The sequence below is a fragment of the Carcharodon carcharias genome, chromosome 16 (assembly GCF_017639515.1).
Source record: "Carcharodon carcharias isolate sCarCar2 chromosome 16, sCarCar2.pri, whole genome shotgun sequence".
Classification (NCBI taxonomy): Eukaryota; Metazoa; Chordata; class Chondrichthyes; order Lamniformes; family Lamnidae; genus Carcharodon; species Carcharodon carcharias.
The window spans coordinates 10,339,172-10,361,547 of record NC_054482.1 but is presented as its reverse complement, the minus strand read 5'-3'; the positions used below and the strand labels follow the sequence as shown (position 1 = coordinate 10,361,547).

At 43.8% G+C, this 22,376-nt stretch overlaps 1 protein-coding gene across 3 annotated transcripts in view; it reads left to right on the top strand.

Annotated features, from left to right (window-relative positions):
• acot11a (acyl-CoA thioesterase 11a) overlaps positions 1-22,376 on the top strand; it is a 107,097-nt gene that overhangs the window by 242 nt on the left and 84,479 nt on the right. For 2 of the 3 annotated variants that reach the window (XM_041208123.1, XM_041208121.1), the window contains exon 2: positions 2,786-2,846. The gene's annotated coding sequence lies outside the window, so the exon portion shown is untranslated. Of the gene's footprint in view, positions 1-39; positions 163-2,785; positions 2,847-22,376 lie in introns of those variants that run through there. The other variant, XM_041208122.1, reaches the window with a different exon arrangement.

The following is a 22,376-nucleotide window of genomic DNA, read 5'->3' as shown; positions in this document are numbered from 1 at the left end:
CGGCCCCGCCCCTCTGCCCCCGGCTCCCGACCCCCGACCCTCGACCCCGGCACCACCACCACCCCATCCCGGGAAGGCCAGGACTCCGAGATCGACGCCCCGTCAAGCGGGCAAATCTTGTCAAAGTCCATTTCTGCCTCTACCCACACCCGGGGCCGCAGGGTGAGATCCGGCTGCACCGCCTCCCGTGTCTCACTGAGTCTCCCCACCCCCCCCCACCATGTCACTGAGCCTCTCCTGCTCGCTTCCCCGTCACTGAACCCCCCTGTGTCACTGAGCTGCCCCCCCGTCACTGAGCTGCCCCCTCCCACCCCCCCCCGTCACTGAGCTGCCCCCTCCCACCACCCCCCCCGTCACTGAGCTGCCCCCCCCCACCCCCCCCCGTCACTGAGCTGCCCCCCCCACCCCCCCCCCGTCACTGAGCTGCCCCCCCCCACCCCCCCCGTCACTGAGCTGCCCCCCCCCACCCCCCCCCCGTCACTGAGCTGCCCCCCCCCACCCCCCCCCGTCACTGAGCTGCCCCCCCACCCCTCCCCCGTCACTGAGCTGCCCCCCCACCCCTCCCCCGTCACTGAGCCTCCCCCCGTCACTGAGCCGCCCCCCCCCCACCCCCCCGTCACTGAGCCGCCCCCCGTCACTGAGCCACCCCCCCCCTCCCCCCCGTCACTGAGCCGCCCCCCCCGTCACTGAGCCGCCCCCCCCTCCCCCCCGTCACTGAGCCGTCCCCCCTCCCCCCCCGTCACTGAGCCGTCCCCCCTCCCCCCCCCGTCACTGAGCCGTCCCCCCTCCCCCCCCGTCACTGAGCCGCCCCCCCCTCCCCCCCGTCACTGAGCCGCCGCCCCCCCCACGTCACTGAGCCGCCCCCCCCCCCCTCCCCCCGTCACTGAGCCGCCCCCCCTCCCCCTCCACCCGTCACTGAGCCGCCCCCCCCCGTCACTGAGCCGCCCCCCTCCCCCCCCGTCACTGAGCCGCCCCCCCCCTCCCCCCCCGTCACTGAGCCGCCTCCCCCTCCCCCCCCCCGTCACTGAGCCGCCCCCCTCCCCACGTCACTGAGCCGCCCTCCCCCCCCCCGTCACTGAGCCGCCCCCCCCTCCCCCCCGTCACTGAGCCGCCCCCCCCCGACACTGAGCCGCCCCCCACTCCCCCGTCACTGAGCCGACCCCCCTCCCCGTATCACTGAGCTGCCCCCCTCCCCGTGTCACTGAGTCCCCCCCCCGTGTCACTGAGCCTCCCCCGCCATGTCACTGAGCTGCCCTTCTCCCTTCTCCTTACTCCCACCCATCGTTCACCCGCCCTGCTCCCTTCTCCTGCCCGCCCGCCTGCCTCCCTCCGTCTGCCCGCCCGCCTGCCTCCCTCCCTCCGCCTGTTGCCTGCCCGCCTGCCTCCCTCCCTCCGCCCACCTCCCTCCCTCCGCCCGCCCGCCTCCCTCCCTCCGCCCGCCCGCCTCCCTCCCTCCGCCCGCCCGCCTCCCTCCCTCCGCCCGCCCGCCTCCCTCCCTCCGCCCGCCTCCCTCCGCCCGCCCGCCTCCCTCCCTCCGCCCGCCCGCCTCCCTCCCTCCGCCCGCCCGCCTCCGCCCTTTGCCTGCCCTTCGTCCTTTGCCCGCCCTTTGCCCTTCTTCCGTTCGACCTTCGCCCTTCTCCTGCCTGTCCTTCGCCCCTCCCCCGTCCGCCCATTCTTCTTCTCTCCTCCGCCCGCCCCATCTTCTTCTTCTTCTCCTCCCTCTCTCTTCCACCCCTCCTCCACCCGGCACCTTTGTGATGCATTGCCCTCCTACGCCAATTGGAAAGTTAAAATACTCATTACCCACTTGGATGATATTTGACTGTCAGCCAAATAACCTTTTTTTTCCAATTTTAAATATTTTTATATCTGGTAAAGAGAAATGTTCAAAGCAAATGGAAAAAAAATATAATGCCCTTATGATTTTTCTCCGGGGTTTCACACAGCAGTGCCCTGGAGATTGATCTTCAATTCCTGGAGACTCCAGGCCAATCCTGGAGGATCGGCAACCCTAGCCTCCCTGGGGCTTTCTGACTCTGTTTATAGCTACCCTGGTCAGGCGATTGTACAAACCCAAATGACTAGTGGGATGTTAATGCTATGAAGCTCAGCATGTGGACAGAGCAATGCAGATGATATCCTCTCATAATGATTAATTGATTCAATTTATCCAGTTTGTTTAGTGGTTTCTGTGGCATAATATTCCCATTGTTGCACTAATCCAGGAACTAAAGTCAAAGCAGGATATTGCAGATGCTGGAAATCAGAAATAGAAACAGAAAATGCTGGAAACGCTCAGGTCAGGCAGAACCTATGGAGAGAGAAACAGAGTTAAATTTTTAACTCTGTTTCTCTCTTCACAGATGCTGCCTGACATGCTGAATGTTTCTCACATTTTCTATTTTTATTTCATGGTTCACAAAGTATTTGTTAGAACTTTATGACCATTAGCGTATTTCACTTAGCCATTACTGACGACAACTTCATCTTTAGCCTTGTCAATTTTTTATTTGAGTTGCATTTAAATAATTCCAACTTCAGGGTGTGTCAAGCAAACCGATGAATTGCTTTTTGAAGTGTAATCACGAATGTAACAGAGGGAAAAATGCTAGCCACTTTGCACACAACAAAGTTCTATTCATAACAAATTAAATACGTGACCAGACAATCTCCGTGGCTTGGTTTCACATTTTGTTTTATAATACTCCTGTGAAGCTGTTTGAGATGTTTTATTACAGGAAACGTTCTGTAAAAATACAAGTTGTTCTTGTTGTATCTGTTCCAGTGGAATTGAGTTGAAGGATTGCTGTCTAACAGGACACTAAGAGAACTCTCCTGCTCTTCACGTAAGTCCCTTGCTTCTATCTGAACAGGCAGTGTAAAGGAAATATGGTTTGTTTTCCTAAATTACTGTGGAATACTGAAACAGGCTTGTGTGTGTATGCTTTTGTGTGTGTGTATAACTAATTTAATTAAACTGAAAACAGACTACAAGGTTTAAATCGTCAAAGTTGTTCGGTTTAAGTAGGCATTGTGAAATGGAAATGGACAAGCTGACATTTGCATTTTTAGGTAAATTGAGAGGTGGTTGAATTTCAAAGGGGAATAAGAATGTGACAAAGAGAATGGTTCCATTTTGCAGGAGCTCATAGGAAGGCAAGCAGTGGGGATATCATGTTTCATTGACCCAAAAGCAAAGACAAGGTGGAAACATGAAAGATCTTATATTTGGAAAAGTTTTGAGTTTAAAAGAAAGTTTGAAACAATGGCTTTAAAGAATCAAAAGGTGGAAAATATATTTAAGGAAAGAGTGAAAGCCATGTGGGAAGTGGCCCTGTGAGATCTTGAGAGGTGGACTGTGTGAAATAGACCTGTGAAAAATCAGCCTCTGGCCACCCCAGAGAAATGCTGGTTTGGTCCAGAGTGCAAGATTTTGTTAAAAGATTTGGAGTTCTATTGTTGAGTGAGAGGGAGAGAGAAGCTAAGAAATGCCTCCCTTATAGTAACAGTGGGTGCTTGTGGTAATATTGCTGGATGTTTTCTAGATTAAGAATCTATTCAGACTGTTGCCTGAAAAGGGGTATGTAGTTAGGAGTCTAGTTAAGTAGAACTATTTTGGGAACTGTTGTAAGACTAAGTCAAACTGTGTAACTGTAATTTTGTGTGTGTAACTTTTTCTTTTCCTTTTGATAGAAAATGTTTAATTTAATCCTTAAAATCTCCAAAGATGGTAGTGGACTCTTTACTTTTGACTTCAGTGTACATACCTTCTCGTAATAAATACAAATTGCAAAATCATTGTGATAGCTTGACCACATTTCACTTTGGGATTTGGTTAGTCTGTCACATACCACCTGCCACATCATAACAGCAGACAGGGCCTCATTAATGGTTCATTTGAAGATGGCATTTCCAACAGTGCAAGTGTTCTCTCAGTACTGCACCGAAGTGTCAGCCTAGATACGTGTTTACACCCTGAAGTAGGGATTAAATGCACAATTATCCAATTTAGAGTGTGTTAGAATGAGCCAAGATAACACTGATAGTCTGTTTATTAACACATTGATTTTGTTTCTCAGCATTTCAAGGACAAGGATTGTGTCCCCTATTCAATCTTTTGTTTTCTCTCCCCGTTTAAAGACTTCTAAGTTTCTATTTGTAATTGTCAAGTCCCAAAATCATCCTTGTTGCTTTTCCCTGAACCCTTTAGAGTGCCCTTTCGAAAGTAGAGTGGCTGAAACTTCACATTAACGTTGCTTCATACAAAATCAGATGAACTTTGAACAATGGAATGTGGGGGGATGGTAGGTTTTTATTTGTCCATGGGCTGTGGCCCACATATACTGCCCATCCCTAATTGCTCGTGTGAAGGTGGTGGTGAGCCATCTTCTCGAACCATTATAGCCTGTGTAGTGTAGGTATACCCACAATGCTGTTAGGGAGGGAGTTCTAGGATTTTGATCCTGCAACAGTGAATGAATGGCAATGCAGTTCCAAGTCAGGAATACTTGAATGGGAATATGCAGTTGGTGGTGTTCCTATGCATCTGCTGCCCTTACCTTGTTAGGTGGTAGTGGTTGAGGGTTTGGAAGGTGCTATCAAAGAAGCCCTGGCAAGTTGCTGCAGTGCACATTGTAGATGGTACACACTGATGCCACTGTGCCTTGGTGGTGGAGGGAGTGAATTGTTTAAATTGGTTGATTGGATGCCAATCAAGCAGGCTACTTTGTCTTGGTGTTGATCTTGTCACAAGGTGAGACTGTTGTTTTGATCTAGTTCAGTATATTTCTTTACAAGGTAAGGCTGTTGCTTTGACCCAGTTCAGTATGTCCCCTCACAGGGTAAGTCTGTTACTTTGGTCCAATTAAGTATGTCTCCTGACTGGATAAGGCTGTCAATTTGTCCCAAGTGAAGTAATCTGACTCGTAATACTGCTAAAACCTAGTGCTGTGTGACATTATCTTTGTATTCCACTTCACTGAAATGATTCATTAAATATTTGCATGCTCAGTACTTCCACTGTAAGTGGTAGCTTAGAATTGAGACTTAGATTTTTAATTTGTCACAAAAAGTCTTTGACAGACAATGTAGAGGTTAATGAAGATTGACCAAACAACGAGTCCTTCATTTGCCTCTAGTCATGTCAGTTGTGAAGTTACAGAAACCTAATAAATGTTGTCTAATAAATTATTAGTAGACACCAAACATTTTTTTTAAAAGACCATGTTTATAGGCTGAATTATTGCTGTGTTAGTGTGCTGATGGTTGTGGATAAAAGCATCGACTGGCACAATATTTGAGTCACAGACACCTACAGTTTGGAATGGCTTAGGGATCTCAGGCAAAGCACCAATTTGCAAGCCACAGTTCTCTTCTCATTCATAAGCGCTACCTATGAATTCTTGTTGGTAAGTGCTATTGCAGATGTTGGATAAGGATGGGATTGAGCTAAACTGCAATGCCTTCTCTGTGATTCAGTAGCCTGTTAACAACTGCCTATATTTGTAGATGGAGAATGACTAATTACTTTTGTGAGGGCACCCCTTTCCCCCAGTACCTCGGTTTTCTTTGGGAATAGGAGCTTCTACTTAAGTTGATCATCTGTCAAAGGTCAGGCTGTTCACCTCTTTGGAGATGTGGGTGTTGTCAGCGGGCTAGGACCTGTCTTTTTCTTTTTATAAAATATATAATATTGGTAGATATCATCATAGCCAGTTCATAAACTCTTTAAAAAATGGACAAAGGCTTTAAAATGAATGAAGCCATGACTGGCTATGTCTTAAACAAAATGAACTTCCTGGCATTCAGAACAGCTGCTACCTCTTTATCTCCAATGAGATGTTAATGACCCCTGCGACTGCAGAAGACAAATCCAAGGGAAATGTACAAAGGCCATTTGCATTTCTAAGGCCAGCCCCAGTCAACAGAGACTACCTATCTGATAGGACAAAGGACCCTGAAATCTCCTTTGAAATTATTAATGATTTAATGATTTAGTAAGTTAGACTTTCCAAAATGGATTATCTTTAGGCCGGAATATTTAGAAGTGAATTTTAGAGATTCAAATGAAAATGTGTTGTTTCCATGCAGTTTTATGAGATTTATTCAACAGCATAGTTTCAGATGTAGATTTGGACATGTATATATAGCACAGAAGCAGTGGGAGCAGAAAAATGTATGTTGGTGAAATTTAATAGGATGAGGATAATTAAGGGAAAGAGGCAGAAAAAAGCTAACAAAATTCTGAAGGCCTTTGGAAGGTTTCCAAAGGCATTGCATTTGCAGTTTTTACCAGAGACAACAGACAAAAATGAAGGAACCCAAGGCGTAGACATGAGTCTGCAGACAAATGCTGGTACAGCCCGACACGTTGTTTTGATTGTAAAGCAAAGGTAGTGTTCGATTACATGGGGCTTATTTGCCTCTACACACCATCATCTTCATTGGTCAGCATTGCAACATGTCTTCTAGGTGGAGGAGGTTGGTGCAAGACTGCAACTGACTGGCGCTGTCAATAAGTGTGTCAGTCTTATGTGGCAGAATAACTGCAACTATCCTAGCAACAGGTGGGTCAGTCTGTTTTTACGACTCGAGCACCGTAAAGTTTTCCATGGTTATCATCATGCAATAATGTACGTATAGCATCTGGCACCTTGGTAGGTGCAACCAATCAGGCTTTGATGGGTGTTGATCCCCAGCATGCTTTTTTGCATGCAATTTCACTAAAGGCAGGACATACTAAGATTAGGTAAAGCTCAGACATTCATATTTTCTCATAAGTCTGCTGCCTCAGTTTTCTTTGGGAATAGGAGCCTCAGCTTATGTTAATCATCTGCCAAAGGTCAGACTGTTCACCTCTGTTTGGAGATGTGGGTGTTGTCAGGGGGCTAAGACCTCAGTCTTTTTTTTCATAAAATATATAATATGGATAGATATCATCATAGCTAATTCATAAAATCTTTAAAAAATGGACAAAGGCTTTAAAATGACTGAAGCCATGACTAGCTATGATTCAAACAAAATGAACTTCCTGGCATTCAGAACAGCTGCCATCTCTTTATCTCTGATGAGATGTTAATGACCTCTGTGACTGCAGAGGACAAATCCAAGGGAATTGTACAAAGGCCATTTGCATTTCTAAGGCCAATCCCAGCCAACGGAGACTACCTATCTGACAGGACAAAGGACCCTGAAATCTCCTTTGAAATTATTAATGATTTAAACATTAACCATCTTAAAAATCCAGACAAAGGAATATACATTCTTTGTCTCAACCAAATTGGAGAGGTGGGAGGGCGTCTCCCCCCAACCCCCGCCAAAGGTGGACCAGTTACGCTGACTTGTGGAGCTGCAAAGCTTAGACTGCCATTTTCCATCAAGCAAGCAGCAGCTCAGTACCAGAATACTCTGTCCAGGTAAATGCCCAGCCTCATCTACACTATTTCTACTGGAACTTCTGTACCATCACCAGAATGACTAATTTGTCTCTGCATGCCCATCTCATTGTGGAAATCATCTCTACTGAAAAAGTGTATTATCCAGCATTAGTCTGCAGCCTGCAGACCTCTGTGAATGAATACACCATTAGACTTTGATTCTAGACTCTGGACTCATGTGAAAAAGTAATTATTTTCTCTGTGATCTTTGCCCTGTGCCTCTCTTTTCTTTATGCTTCAGTTACTGTATAAATGAAAAGGAGCCCACGTTGCTACCCCCCTCTTGCGCTTGAGTGTGTGCAAACTCTTTTAGTTCATTCTATCTTGAGTTTGCTGTGGGGTTAATAGAGAATTGGATCACACCAAAACTGAGGGGTTGGGAAATACACCACTACTTACAAAGAGGGAAATCAAAAATACCTTTCTGTTTATGGATGGGTGGTGAGAAGAGAAATCAGGGCCATTTAAATTAAAACTCCCCCTGTTCGTACCAGAATGCAGGAACAGGCAGGAGGTCACAGAGCATCTCTCATTGGTTCTTTGTCAAACCTGAGAGATGGATGATTCCTATTGGAAAACCCATTGAGGGGTTTCTTGGTGCTGGCAGAAAAAAATTGAATAAATTGGCACATAAGCTCTTAAGAACTTCAGTACTGACAAACTGATCAGGAATGGTCATGTACTGATCACAGCCTAGCAAACTTGGACACCCAGACCATATGGACACAATTAAGGATGGACACCCTGTGTGGGAGGATTTTGGAAAATAGCATGCAGCAGGTTCCCCTTCCCCAAACTAATATTAAAATGAAGCCACTGCCTTTTCACCCGCAAATTGGGTGGACCCAATTTGAAAATCCAGACTGGTGTGTTTAGAGATTTGTTGGAAAGGGAAGCAATATTTACATGATGGTGATATTAAATTGACGTTTTTTTTTGAAAAATGAATTATGTAAGTAGAAAGTTACTTTCGCTGACTGATTACAGAGAGATTTCCCAATCTAACCTCATTTCTTGGAACCAGGAAGGATGTGCCCAACACAGAGGCTGAAAAGATGAGTGTACAGGCATGCATCTGTGAATTGTCATTTAGCTGCTGTGAAACTGTTTGTCTCATATTCTGGGAGCTGAGTTTTCAGAAATTTTCTACTCAAGTGGAACTGTTATATAATGTATGGAAGACATTTCAGAAATTTGCATGGCTTTATTGTCATGGATTCTTTGTCATATCCAAAGAGAAGAGGATATTTTCCTTTCCTAATTAATTCCTTCTCCTCTAAAGGTGCTGACTCTTTTTGCTGAACTGTTCTGGGAGCATCCACCTCCTAAATGGCCATTTTTCATGTTTGAGCCAAGGTACTCAGTGTAGGCAAGCTGTTGGCAGGTTGGTTCGGAGGTGTCTAAATTTCCAAACTTTGTTCAACTGATATTCCTCCCCCCATCCTTGACACTTAATTGCCCCTATTCCAATAATGTTCACCTGATCGTGTTCAGAAGTAGGAATCAGTAATAGAGGCCTCAACCCCTTGTCATCAATCATTGCCCCTCTTTAGGTTCTTTAGCTGATTGTCCAAAGTGACTCATCCATACTGTATCCCGATTAGGAGCAGCTTAACATGCATTTCTCTGAACTTCCACGATACAAGCATATGCCTTTGCCATGCTTATACTCCTTCCTGTTCTCATGTTTGTATGTGGAAATATATTACTACTAATTTCTAAACCTGAGGTACTTTCTGCTTGGATGACAATGAAATTTTCAACATTTTGTGTTGCCTGTATTTTGTCATTTAAACACCAAGAACACATTCACCTCATGTTTTCTCTCTTGTCTACTTTTTCATGAACACATGTATCATTGCCATCACAGGGCTGTAAACACTTTCTACTTATGTTTTTTTTGTCCTTATCCTCAATGCTTCCAATGACCATTCCATGAGGTACTTCCATAACTGGTTTCATGAGGTTATTCAATTCCCCTCTTCCATTTCTGCTGCTTTGTTCAGCCAGAAGCCTTCACAGTTGCATCCTAACTTGAACAGATTTTTCCACCACCATATTTCTTTCTGCTTCTGTTCTTATTCATAATTTCAATCATCTCTAACTTCACCTGCTTAATCTCATCTTAGTCTTGAGCTAATTTTCCTGCTTTACATTCTTTGACCTGAGCATTTCCTTTACAGTCATGAATAGAGGAAGATAGAAACTTAGCCCCTTGAGTCTGTTCCACCATTCAATTAGATCATGGCTGATCTGGACCTCAATTCAATTTACCTGGTTTTGATTCATGTCCCTTAATACCCTTAGCTAATAAAAAAAATTATCGATCACAGTCTTGAAAATTTCAATTGACTCAAAATCCACAGCCTTTTGGGGAGGTAATCCCAGACTTCCATGGTGCGTTGTGCGAAAAAATGTTTTCTCATATCACTTCTAGATGTCCATCTTCAATGTTAAGATTATTTTCCCTTGCTCTGGATTACCTCTCCCCTGCCCCCATCTGGAGAAAATAATTTATCTATATCGACTCATACAAATCCCTTTATCCTTCAAAATATTTTGATTAAATTATTCCCTAACCTTTTAAACTCCAGGGAACAAAGCAATCATCTTCATAATTTAATCCTAAACACCTTGGTATCAATTTGACGAATCTGCGCTATACCTGCTCCAAGGCTGATAGATCCTACATGAGATTTGTTGCCCAAAATTGAATGCGGTACTCCAGCTGAGGTTTGAACAAGGTTCTGTATAACTGAAGCAATGCTGTCTCCATTATGTATTCCAATCCCTACCTGGCCGCTTTGTACGTATCTCACCACCTCTCCACATTTCATAAGAACATAAGAAATAGGAGCAGGAGTAGGCCATTCGGTCCCTCAAGCCTGCCCTGCCATTCAATAAGATCATTTCCTTGCTTGGACAGGCCAGCAAGTGGAGCAAATTGCCTGTTACAACCCATTGCCATTCTTTGACTGCATCTCTTTGCCAGTTTCACCCAAAGTTGATCAGCGAGGTGATGGTCAGTTTCAGTCTCTGCTGCATGTGTACCTCCACAACTAGCATTGTGGTGCAAAGTGTTCTTTACTCACTGCTACTGCTTGATTAATCTTTGTCATCTGATCTGGTGAGCTCTGGGTTAGCTTGTATCTCTCTTGCTATCAGTACAGTTACAAGTTAGTTCTGATTAGATGTCCTCCATTATTGTTCTCTGCACCAGTTCCCTTCAACTGCAGAAATGAAGGGAAAAGGGGATATAAATGGCCCCTAATAAAAGGCAGCAGATAAACCCGGTAGTGAGACCAGCTGCATGTATGTAAAAGGCATAGGAATAGGCCAGTAACTACAGTGGTGTTGCCTTGGATTGCCTCAGTTCATGTTAAAGCTCACTTTTTCTTACTGTCCAAATCAGGATGTGCAGGGTTGATTCCAACCCTCAGAAGCTTTTCTCTAGTTGTCCAGTTCCAGTTGGCAATAGTGACTGAAATGACAGTGGTTCTGATTGTACAAGACAAGATAGGAAAAGATAAGAGCACATTTACAGGCCCAACAGTTCCACTAGGGAGCTACAGTTGACGAGAGTGGGTTAGGCACACAACATGACAGTCAATTCACTGACTATTGTTCACTTAGAATGTGGCACCCTCCTGGGAGCAGAACATCAGTGAATTTATTCAACAGTGACTACTTATGTAGAGTGTTAAATTCTGTGCCACTTTAGGTTTGAGAAGAAGTTTAAGTATTTTTGTGAAAATCTTAGTACAATTCATGCACAAGAACTCAAATACAGGTGACTTGAAAAAAGATAGGCGCGTGTTGAGTTAACTTCAGTTGCCAGTTCTCCATACCCTCTATTCTGTCTCTTCCCCCCAGCTCTGTCCACCCCTCCCAGAAATCCAATGGTTGCTGGTATCAATGACTGTTTAAAGGAGGTTTTGCACATTGAGGAGAGGGGAGGAACATGGGAGGAGATGGATATAAAAACAAAAAACTGCGGTGCTGGAAATCCAAAACTAAAACAGAAATACCTGGAAAAACTCAGCAGGTCTGGCAGCATCGGCGGAGAAGAGCAAAGTTGACATTTCGCGTTCTCATGACCCTTCAACAGAACTAAGTAGAAATAGGAAAGGGATGAAATATAAGTTGGTTTAAGGGGGGTGGGGGGAGGGAAGAAGGGGAGGGGGGATGTTGTTGGGACAAGCAAGCAGTATTAGGCGGAGATAACCGAAAGGTGTCACAGACAAAAGAACAAAGAGGTGTTGAAGGTGGTGATATTATCTAAAAGAATGTGCTAATTAAGAGTGGAGAGCAGGACAAGCAATGTAGCTCTAGTGGGGGTGGGGTGAAATAAACCATGGGTGGAATATATTTAAAAATAATGGAAATAGGTGGGAAAAGAAAAATCTATATAAATTATTGGAAAAAACAAAAGGGAGGGGAAGAAAATGAAAGGGGTTGGGGATGGAGGAGGGAGTTCAAGATCTAAAGTTGTTGAACTCAATATTCAGGAAGGCTGTAAAGTGCTTAATCAGAAGATGACATGATGCCGCCACCAAACACATCGTCCCTTCACTCCCCCGGTGGCATTCCGTAGGGATCGTTCCCTTTGTGACACCCTGGTCCACTCCTCCATCACCCACTACTCCTCAACCCCCACCTATGGCACCTCCCCATGCAAACACAAAATATACAACACTTGCCCCTTCACTTCCTCTCTCCTCATCGTCCAAGGGCCCAAACACTCCTTACAAGTGAAGCAGCACTTCACTTGCATTTCCCCCAACTTAGTCTACTGCATTTGTTGCTGCCAATGCGGTTTCCCCTACATTGGAGAGACCAAACGCAGACCGGGTGATCGCTTTTCAGATCACCTTTGGTCTGTCCGCAAGCATGATGCAGACCTCCCTGTCGCTTGCCATTTTAACACTCCACCCTGCTCTCTTGCCCACATGTCTGTCCTTGGCTTGCTGCATTGTTCCAGTGAAGCTCAATGCAAACTGGAGGAACAGCACCTCATCTTCCGACTAGGCACTTTGTAGCCTTCCGGACTGAATATTGAGTTCAACAACTTTAGATCTTGAACTCCCTCCTTCATCCCCACCCCCTTTCCGTTTCTTCCCCCTCCCATTTGTTTTTTTCCAATAATTTATATAGATTTTTCTTTTCCCACCTATTTCCATTATTTTTAAAATATATTCCACTCATGTTTTATTCCACCCCACCCCCACTAGAGCTATCTTGCTTGTCCTGCTCTCCACTCTTAATTAGCACATTCTTTTAGATAATATCACCACCTTCAACACCTCTTTGTTCTTTTGTCTGTGACAGCTTTTGGTTATCTCCTCCTATCACTGCTTGCTTGTCCCAACAACCCCCACCCCTTAAACTAGCTTATATTTCACCCCTTTCCTATTTCTGCTTAGTTCTATTGAAGGGTCATGAGGACTCGAAACGTCAACTTTGCTCTTCTCTGCCGATGCTGCCAGACCTGCTGAGTTTTTCCAGGTATTTCTCTTTTTGTACGGGAGGAGATGGGTTGCATTTATTTTCTCATCTTTCCATTTTCATTAGCTTGTAAAAACCATGTGATTCTGAATTCAGATATGCCACGATTTAATGACTATCTGAACAGCTATCTAATCAATACTCAAATTTATCATTATATGCAGAAACTTTATTGTACTCCTGAAGTGAATACTGAGGGCATAGAACTCAGTCTGGCTGACACTTAACTTTTATATATGTCAATGCAGATTGGAAGGAAGAAATAGATTTTTCTTGATATACACTTTACTTTCTGGTCAATCGCAGTTCTGACAATATCTGCAGGTTTGAATGCAGAATGCTTTAGTGTCTGCCCAAATTACATGATCACTATTGTATTCTATATTTGGAATTTCTTATTGCCAGTTCACTTAGAATTGGCTCTATTGTTCTAAAGGTTCTCTGTTATCAATGGGAACTGAATGGTTTTGCATTCATTCACAAGAAATAGATTAACCTTCCAGTCACTCAGTAATCAATGATACAGAGTTTGTACACAATGTGTCATAGCTACAAGATACGGTCTGTTAACAATGGCCAGTTGTATTCTATAAGACAAAGAGCAAAGCTTTTGTTCATAGGTTTTTTTGTGGTTCTGAATGAGAAACCTTAGAAGCATGACTTACTGAAATAAATTAAACAGAGCAATGAGAGGTGTAAACTTGAAGGTTATTGAAAGTAAGTGCAGATCTCTACAATAATTCCTTTTACTCAGTCCATATTAAAAGATGTCTTCAGGTGCAACAAATGAAAACAGCAGAGAAGTCGGTAGAATGTTTGTGCTGCTCATATGTTGTTTTATGTTTTATTTATTCAATTTTCTTAAACACCTCTCCCCTGTCTCCTCCACCTTACCATCCCAACAAAACATGTAAGAAGCTCACAGACTTCATAGACACCAAGATTAAGACCACCCAATCAGCTGCCTCTGCCGTTTCCCTCTCTTCCCTAAACCAACCAACCAACTTAAACCAACTCACCTATTAGCTAATATCACCACTGTCAACACCTCTTTGTCCTTTTGTCTATGACATCTTTTGGCAATCTCCACCTATCACTGGCCCTCTATCCAGCTTTACTTGTCCCACCACCACCACCAACTCCACCCCCCCACCCCCCCCACACAACCAGCTTATATTTCACCTCTCTTCTATTTTTCCTTAGTTCTGTTGAAGAGTCATACGGACTCGAAACGTTAACTGTGTTCCTCTCCACAGATGCTGTCAGACCTGCTGAGTTTTTCCAGGTATTTTTATTTTTGTTTTTGTTTTGGATTTCCAGCATCTGCAGTTTTTTGCTTCAACCAACTTAAACTTCCTCTAAGATTCCTTCCCCCCTTCTTGTCCCGCCACTGGCTGAGCCTTGAATTGGCATCTTTTTGCTTATTTTCTTTTTCCCCATCTGTTAGAACCACATAAAAGGTGCATCTTTAAAGTAGTCTGTGAGCTAAGAATTTGATTGTGTGTTTGTTGCCCACTTTTAATTTATGAGTTCTTCAATTTAAAAATAACCCGGCAGACAAGCTTTAGTCTTAAACAAGTGAGGTCAGTTTATTACAAAACCGTTATTACACAGCCGATGGTAAATGCTGAGTTGTTCAAATCCCAAAGGGAACTTGAAACAACTGCCACAACTTGTTTTGCAATTTGTATACATTTCGAGATGCATGCCTTGAATTCAGTGGTAATAAGACCACCAAGTTTTATAGGTTTTTACATTTAGATTAAACATTTATTATTAAGAGAAATGATTTTGAACACAAACATAGATCTACAATTTGCTACTAGGATAACTTCTAATTCTCCTACTTAATTTAACTCCCAGTTACACCTCTACTAAGGCAACAATAAGACACAGATTTTAAAAGACTAGGCAAGGTGACACACAATACCCTGAACCAATTGATTTCAAAATGATTTTTCTTAACTTCAGTTCTGTGAAAACAGCAGCTTGAGGCATAGATGCTGAAGGCTTTTCACACTTGTTAGATCTTAAAAATGTCCACCCTTTCACACAGCGTTCACTCCTTTATACATATTTTCCTCTATGAATGCAAATTCCCATTGATTCACTACGTCTTTGGACTTTATCTTTCTGATTATAAAAATCTCTCATAGCACTAAGTTTTACTAGTAATCTTTAGGAAGAATAAACACTGTTTCTAAACTTCAGCTAGCTAGGTGACACATTTCACACCTCCTTTGAAAACAGTCTAGTCTGGTTTATTTAAAAATGCAAATGTCCTTTTACACCTTAGATTCTAAACTTCCCCCATGTTTACATCAAAGCCTTCAGACCAACTGCCTTTAATCCAATTAAGTCTCTCTCTCTCACACACACACACACACACAAACACACACACACATACAGACACAGATACCACTATTTCACCATAAATTCCAATAACATTACGAAAATTATTTTATCTCCCTGACAAAACTACTACTGTAAGTTATTTAAGTAAAAATGATAATATTATTAAAAGACAGATAAAAGCAGATTAAAGAAAAAGATACTTAGAGATGAGTTTTAAAATCAGTCTCTGTAAGATAATGTTCCGTGCCTGTTACTTCTTTCTGAAGTGAAGGGGTTGAAACTTGAGATTTGGTTTAACAACTGTGACAGCTTCTGCAGTCGACTATTTGATGTATGCTTTTATGGGCTAAGCAGTTTTTTGGAGAGAAAGAACGTTTCCTATTCCTCATTAATTCTGCAGTTACAGCACTTGCAGGTTGCCTGGACTCTTTCAGCAGAATAGCAGTTGATTTCTTAATACCTTCCTCTTTGTTCTCCCTTGGCTAAAACCCCCTCTGAAATCGTTTCTCAGAGCTTTTCCTGTGGTTCTGCATACAAAATGACTGCTCTTAAAGAGACTTTGCACAGTTCCAAAACTTAAAATGGCTGCTATGTTAATTTTGATGAAGCATTGTTCCACCAGTCAAAAAAGTTAGTAATGTTGAGGTCTTTTGAAGTCCCTGTTCCCTCAGAAGTAAAAGGATTTTTTGAACTTTTTAGAATTCAATGGACATCCTTCTAGGGGTCTTTGCATTTTTAATGACTCTTCATAGCCAGCTCAAGAGATATGAGTCTAACAAGGTTTGAATAAACGGAAGTTGGACAGGCTAGGCTTGTATCTGCTGGAGTTCAGAAGAGTAAGAGACAACTTGATTGAAACATATAAGATCCTGAGGGGGCTTGTCAGGGTGGACGTGGAAAGAAAGTTTCCTCTTGTGGGAGAATCTAGGACCAGGGTTCACTGTTTAAAACAAGGGGTTGCCCAATTAAGACAGAAATGCGGAGACATTTTTTCTCACAGATGGTCGTAAGTCTCTTCCTCAAAAGGCGGTGGAAGCGGAGTCTTTGAATCTTTTTAAGGCAGAGGTAGATAGATTCTTGATTAGCAAGGGGGTGAAAGGTTATAGTGGGTAGGCAGGAATGTGGAGAAATCGGATCAGCCATGACCTTATTGAATGGCAGAGCAGGCTCGAGGGGCCGAGTGGCCTACTCTTGCTCCTAATGTCTGTATGTCGTTTGTCCGTGCTTGCATTTTGAAAATGTTTTTAAACTTAATGTACAGGTTTGAAAATGGAAATGTGCCTTTAAAAGCGTTGTCCTTAAAATCTGTAATATCATAATTACATGTTCGTGGCATCATCATAGAATTGTGGATTGGTTATAGCACAGAAGGTGGCCATTTGGCTACTTGAGTCTGTACTGGCTTTCTGCAAGAGCAATTCAGCTAGTTCCATCCCTGCCCTTTCTCCATCTGCAGGTGCTTTTCCAATTCCCTTTTGGAAGCCACAGTTGAATCTGCCCCGCCCCCCCTCTCAGGTGTATATTCCAGCTCCTAACCACTCTGTGTTTTCTCATGTCACCTTTCGTTCTTTCGCCAGTTACATTAAATCTATGCCCTCTGGCTCTTGATTTGTCTGCCAAAGGGAACAGTTTCCCTCTACATACTCTGTCCAGATGCCTCATGATTTTCAACATCTCTACCAAATCTACTCTTGATCTTCTCTCTAACCCCAGCACATCCAATCTCTCCTTGTAACTGAAGAACCTCATCCCTGGAACCGTTCTCAAATCTGTTCTGTTCAAAAAACCAACTGCTCCTGCCTCAGCTCCTTTGCTACTGAAACCTTCATCCATGCTTTTGTTACCTCTAGACTTGACTATTCCAATGCACTCCTGGTTGGACCTCCATCTTCTACCCTCTGTAAACCTGCGCTCATCCAAAATTCTGTTGCTCGTATCCTAACTTGCCATCTGGTTCAATGAGGAGTGTATGCGAACATGCCAGGAGCAACACCAGGCGTAGCTAAAAATGTGGTGCTCACCTGGTGAAGCTACAACGCTGTATGCTAAACAGTGGAAGCAGCACGTGATAGACGGAGCTAAGCAATCCCAGAACCAATGGATCAGAACAAAACTCTGTAGTCCTGCCGCATCAAGTTATGAATGGTGGTGGACAATCAAGCAACTAACCGGAGGAGGAGGAGGCTCCACGAGCACCTCCATCCTCAATGACAGGAGAACCCAGCACATCTGTGCAAAAGACAAGGTGGAAGCATTTGCCACCATCTTCAACCAGAAGTGCCTAGAGGATAATCCATCTCGGCCTCCTCCTGAGGTGTGCAGCATCATAAATGCGAGTTTTCAGCCAATTCAATTCAGTCCATGTGATATCAAGAAACAGCTGAAGGCACTGGATACAACAAAGGCTATAGTCCCTGACAACATCCCACCTGTAAAATTGAAGACTTGTGCTCCACTCCTTGTCATACCCTTAGCCAATACAGCTACAGCACTGGCATCTATCCAACAATGTGGAAAATTGCCCAAGTGTGACCTGTCCACCAAAAGCAGGACAAATCAAACCCCTCAATCTCTTCTCAATCATCAGCAAAATGATGGAAAGTGTTGTCGACAGTGCTATCAAGGGGCACTTACACAGCGATAACCTGCTCACCAATGCTCAATTTGGATTTTGCCAGGGCCACTCAGCTCCAGGCCTAATTACAGCCTTGGTCCAAGCATGGACAGAAGAGCTTATTCCAGAGGTGAGGGCATCTAACCCTTGACATCAATGCAGCATTTGACCAAGTGTTACACCAAGGAGCCCTAGTAAAATTGAAGTCAGTGGGAATTGGGGTGGGGGGGCTAACTTCTCTGCTGAGGTTGGAGTCATACCTGACATAAAGGAAGATGGATGTGGTTTTTGGCGGTTAATCATCTCAGCTCCAGGACATCACTGCAGGAGTTCCTCCGGATAGTGTCCTTGCCCAACCACTTTCAGCTGCTTCATCAATGATCTTCCCTCAACATAAGTCAGAAGTGGGGATGTTTGTAGAGGATTGCACGCAGTGTTCCATACAATTCACAAGTCCTCAGATACTGAAGCATTCCATGCCCGCATACAGCAAAACATTCAGGTTTGGGCTCATAAGTAGCAAGTAATATTCACGCCATATAGATGCCAGGCAATGACCAGATCCAACAAGATGAATCTAACCATTTGCTCTTGACACTCAATGACATCACCATCACTGATTTCCCCAGCATCAACACCCTGGGCTTAGCCATTGATCAGAAATTGAACTGAACCAGCCATAAAGATACTGTGGCATCAAGAGCACAGGGAGTCAGAGGGAACGAGAGAAAAGTCATCCCCGTATGTGCGAGTGATAGAATCTGTAAGGAGCTGCTCCTCCAATCACAGGCTGTTTCTCTCCTGTGTTTGCTGCTGATAGACTCAACTGCACTCAATTCAAACAGAAGTGTCAAGGGGAAAGAAATCTGTAATTGGCAGAACAAAACCAAAGAATGCTGGAGAGTGCTAATCACTTGTAATTAATTTTTGAAAGGGGGCTGCAGATGTGAGACTCATTCCTAAGTTACCTTGTGCCATGTGGTTAGAATTTTCATTTTGGAAATGGAGTATGGGAGATTTATTTATAATAAATTAACAAAAACATCCTATTTATAGATTCCAAATTAAAATATTTATTTATATATATATAATATAGTGCTATCTTATCTATCTAAAGAAAGAAACCTTAGAAAAATCAACATTAAATACAGAAGGTAATGTTACTACGTGACTGCATCACCTGATAAAGAAGCTGGTGAGAATGAAAAATGAGCCTCTGAAAATCAGAAAGGTATCCCTAGACTTGAGAAAATATCAAAAACCCTTTGGGGGGGAAAAAAATATCTTGACCCTTGATCCATCATCTTGAACATTCACTCCTACCACCACTGACACAAAGTGTCAGCATTGAGTACCTTCTACAAGATGCACTGCAGCAATTCACCCATGCTTCTTCGTAGCACCTACCATACCTGCAACCTCTATCATCTAGAAGGACAAGAGCAACAGATGCCTGAGAACACCACCAATTTCAAGTTCCTCTCCACATCACACAGCACCCTGACTTGGAACTATATCACTATTCTTTCATTGTCACTCACTGGCTCAAAATGCTGGAACTCCTTTCCTAACAGCACTGTGTTTGTACCTACACCACATGAACTGCAGCAGTTTAAGAAGGTGACTCACCATCACCTTCTCAAATGCAATTAGGAATGGGCAATAAATTCTGGCCTTGCCATATCCTAAGAATGTATTTTTTAAAAAGTCCTGTTCATCCATCACCCTTGCTGATCTATATTTAGTTAAGCACTGCCTTGATTTTGACATTCTCATCCTTGTTTTCAAACCCCTCCATGGCATTGTTCCTCCCTATCTCTGTAATGTCCTCCAGCCCTACAAACCACTTGAAATATCTGCGCTCCTCTAGTTAGACATCTTGAGCATCCTGATTTTAACATTCAAGAAGCTCGACACCATCGAGGACAAAGTAGTCCACTCGATCCGCATCTATCCACTACCTTAAACATTCACTTCCTCCGCCACCAGTATAGAGTGGTCTTGCATGTGGCACTCAGATCCCATGAGCGAATTAAAAAAGTAATCGCCGTACAATTGACAACCAATCCTTCAGCTGCCAAGGCAGCTTTGGAATTTCTTTGGAATTCCCTCCCTAAACTTCAGTCTCTCTGTCTCTCTTGCCACCTTTCAGATGTTCCCTAAAACTTACCTCTTTGAATTTTTGGTCATCTGCCCTCATATCTCCTTATATGGCACAACATCAAATTTTGCTTGATAACATTCCTGTGCAGTGCGTTGGGGTTTCTTAGCACACTAATGGAATTTTATAAATACAAGTTGTTGGTATTTATTTTCAGTATGTGGGCATCACTGACATCAGTGGCCCACCCTGTCAAGTGGATTCTTGAACTCTCGAATTCACTGTCACTTATGTCATTGAAATGGCAACTGAACACTGCTTACAGGTCTCCTGGTTAACGGAGCAAACCTAAAAATCAAAGTGATCACCATAACCCTTCTCAAGGCCAAGCATTCCGAAGATTGGACTCTGGAACATGAATCTGTCGACCTGAATGTTAAAGGCCTCTCATGGGCCAAATGTGACTGGAGAGGATGCCAAGAACAAATAGCATTGATGCCCTCACATTACATGAAACATATGGTGCTAACGATGAGCAAGTATGTAATGACACGATCTATGGCTGTAAACCTGCCAGAACCTTACACCATGCAAAATATGGCCTGGGGATTTATGTGAAAGATTAAATTACTAACTACATTACAATCCCAAGCATGGAACATAGAGGTACCTCCTGTAGCAGTTATCAAGCTTGGCAAGCTGACGGTTATCATGTCTATAAACCCACTAATGAAGAATGACCTAATCCAGCTCTCCCACCCCCTCAACACCCAACCATATATGTGGGAGATTCAACAGTCACCATATGGAATAGGGCTATTATTCAAATGATAACAATGGGGAACCTCTGACAGATTCAATGTTGGCACAGCATGTTCACCTTGTGTATGATGCTAAACATAGCGCTACCATCTGATCAACAAGGTGGGAGAGGAAATATAATTCTGACCTCACCATTGTCTCATCACATGTTGAAAGTGTCCCTTTACGCCAGTCCAGAACTGTCCTCCCAGTCTACCCACACAATCAATATAGGTCAATTATTGGCCATGTGGGGATTGAAATCCCTGTCATGTCATCAGAACAAGTGCCAAGATGGAGCTTCCATGAGGTAAACTGGCTTGGGTTTACTGCTGAGGTGGAGAAAACCATTCACCACGTCCCCCTGACACCAAAACAGTAAAATTGATTAATGGCCCTGCTTTTTGCTGCAGCAAAGGAGAACAGCCCTCGAGGTTTCAAAGCGCAGTACATCCCCCACTGGAGCCCTAAGTGTGAAGCGCTCTTTCAACAATATCAACAAACTGGAGATCCAGCAACAGCCACAGCACTACTTGAATCTTTGAGCAATCACAAACAACAAAGCCAGCTGGACTACGTGGAATCCATGGATTTTACGTACTCAAGCCATCAGGCCTGGAACCTCCTGAGGAAACTTGATGCATCAAATCCAGCAGAGGCTGCTAACCCACAAGTTAGTACAAATGCTGAAGCTGCCAAGCTACTGGTCAACTCAAAGGGATCCCTCGGTAAACAACACAAACAGGAGGTCAAGAAAAAACTCAGAGAAGCAAAGGCGAGTTGTCCAGAATCTTCCTCACTGTCAGATGACTTTACCCTCGTGAAACTAGGTGCTGGCCTAGCAACCATAAAAAAGGGAAAGGCTGCCAGGAAAGATAGTATTACATCAGACTTCCTGTACCGTTTGGCCCACTGGCAAAACAATGGCTACTTGCACTGTTTTCAGCTGTGGTGGAGAATCTGGCGTGAGGTGATGGTAATAGCCCTGCCAAATCCAGGAAAGCTAGCAGATGACCCTGGAAGCTACAGGCCCTTTTCACTGCTCTGTACAACTATAAGCTCCTGGAGTGGCTCAGTCTTTTAAGAAAGGCCCTATTACCAACTCATCCTTTCTCCAAGAGCAATCTGGCTTTAGGCCCCAGTGGAGTTGCTGTGAACAAGTCCTTGCTATCGCCACAAACACTGAGACTGTTTTTTATTGCAAGCTCAAGACTAGAACCACTTTCATAGATCTTTCCTCAGTCTATGTTACTGTGTGAAAACATGGACTAATGTTCAAACTGTCCCTGCTGCTGCCGTGTGCCAAAATAGTCCAGCTGCTGCGGATATTTCTGGGCAACACAAGGATGAAGGTCTACCTTCAAGACAAGGTCAGCCCTCCAGGAACTCTCAATAATGGTCTCCCACAGGGCAGAGTCCTGGCACAGATACTTTTTAACATCGACATAAGTGACATGCCCACCACATCATCACAAAAATTTATTTACGCTGACGATTTTGCTTTAACAATTCAGGCAAAATCTTTACAGGATATGGAAGCCACGCTAAACTCTGACCTGTCCAA